Source organism: Sinocyclocheilus anshuiensis, unplaced genomic scaffold, assembly GCF_001515605.1.
Source record: "Sinocyclocheilus anshuiensis isolate Anshui unplaced genomic scaffold, SAMN03320099.WGS_v1.1 scaffold652, whole genome shotgun sequence".
Lineage (NCBI taxonomy): Eukaryota > Metazoa > Chordata > Actinopteri > Cypriniformes > Cyprinidae > Sinocyclocheilus > Sinocyclocheilus anshuiensis.
The window spans coordinates 432,141-434,083 of NW_015555769.1; the positions used below are offsets into that span (position 1 = coordinate 432,141).

Genomic DNA, 1,943 nt, shown 5'->3' on the forward strand with positions numbered 1-1,943 from the left:
TGTGTGTGTGTGTGTGTGTGTGTGTGTGTGTGTGTGTGTGTGTGTGTGTGTGTGTGTGAGTGAGTGTGTGTGTGTTTATGTGTGTGAATTAAACAAGCTTGAGCAGGAGTGTTCTGCTCCTGCTGTGAAATCTGGGCTCCTCATCAACCCCCCTTCAACACACACACACACACACACACACACACACACACACACACACACACACACACACACACACACACACTCACTTGAAGCACTGGACGATAACGAGTGTCTGATCATCACAGGTAGACACACACACACACACACACACACACACACACACACACAAGGTCGCGCTGAGATTCCTGTGGTGTTTGTGTTCAGACTGTAATCAGCACTCGAACCTCCAGACCTGCTGAGACTCTTTCAATCACTCGTCTGTCTGTCACTGAACACACACACGTGCACAGCAGAAAGACGGGCATCAGGTGCAAAAGTTTTTACATGCGCTGTGTCAGCAACATAATCTAAACCCTGTAGACGTGCATCGATGTGAGGAGCTTTATCTACAGTCTTGGAGTGCAAATTATGAGTTTTCATGAGCACTCATGAGTCGCATTCGGTGTGTAAAACCGTTTTCACCAGCAATCCACAGATTAGTGTAACGACAGCTGCAGGACATCAGGACATGTCCATCTGACCGGGAGAAGTGTGTGAGTGTGTGTGTGTGTGTGTGTGTGTGTGTCTGTGTCTGTGTCTGTGTCTGTGTCTGTGTCTACACACAGAGACAGACACACACACACAGACACACATACACACACACAGACACACACACAGACACGCACACACACACAGAGACACACACAGACACACACACACACAGACACACACACACACACAGAGACAGACACACACACTCAGACTAAATCCAGAAACAGAAGTACGTGGAGTTTGAGGCGGTGCGATGCGCGTCACTGCAGTCTCAGATGTACTGTTACTCAGCTACAGTTGTGGACCTTCAGAAGAGATGACCGTTTGCGGTAATATCTGCTATAGTCATGAGAATGCAATCTGTGAGAGTTTAGGAGTTTTATTGCACAGGTTTCGGCCTCCACGTGGACTGTGACTGAAGAGCGAGTGTTCTGTGCTCTTCATCAGTATTCTCGGCTCGGCTGCTCGTCATCTCGTCTCCATGGAGTCACCTTCACTAACGGCTCTTAACTTTATTACTGTCCCGCAGAATTAATTATCCGGCTGGAGTCACTCTGCTAATGCACGGGGCCACGACATCTCCTTTATTAAAACGTCCTGGCCCCTGCGTCTCGTCCCCTATCTCTCTCTCGAGCTGTGTGCTAAATCATGCTCCCCGCTCGGCTCTTAGACATCGATGCCTAAAATGGATCTTCTTGTAGCTGTACTGAAATTTGCCAAAGTGGCTTTGGCTAATTGAATTGCGGTTGATTGCGGAGCGTCTGTCTGCTGTCAGGGTGGCATTAGAGCAGATATGGAGATGCGAGTGAGTCACGATACATATCTCCAGCCGGGAAACCAAAGGCAAATGGCAAGTGTGTCCCTCACTGAAAGCATTAATGCTGCTGCTTTAAATCTAGCTAACGTATGTGTTCCTGCGTAAAGGAGAAGTGCTGGGTTCAGTTACAGAGCAAGTCAAATCAAACAGCCTTCGGTTCGGATCTCTGAAACTCCAGAATGCGATCTGAATCATTTCAATCACAGGCCTTCACTGAATAAACGCCGCTGTTTGAGACAAATGCCTGACATTAAGCCTGAGATGATAATGTTCTCGCGGGACTGATGCTCGTTTTAGCTCTGGCACAGATGAGATGCGTCCGATGACCTTTACTCTGTTTTCTTCAGTCTGTCGGAGACTCAGCATCATTTACTAAAGACACTTCAGAAATACAAAGGACAGACTCTTCTCCAGCTTCTCCTGAAGGTCACCTGAGGAGGAATTCTTCCCAGCA

The 1,943-nt window shown here is 47.9% G+C and overlaps 1 protein-coding gene across 3 annotated transcripts in view; it reads left to right on the forward strand.

Annotated features, from left to right (window-relative positions):
- Positions 1–1,943, forward strand: part of LOC107674406 (poly(ADP-ribose) glycohydrolase) — a 24,798-nt gene that overhangs the window by 18,909 nt on the left and 3,946 nt on the right. The window lies entirely within an intron of this gene.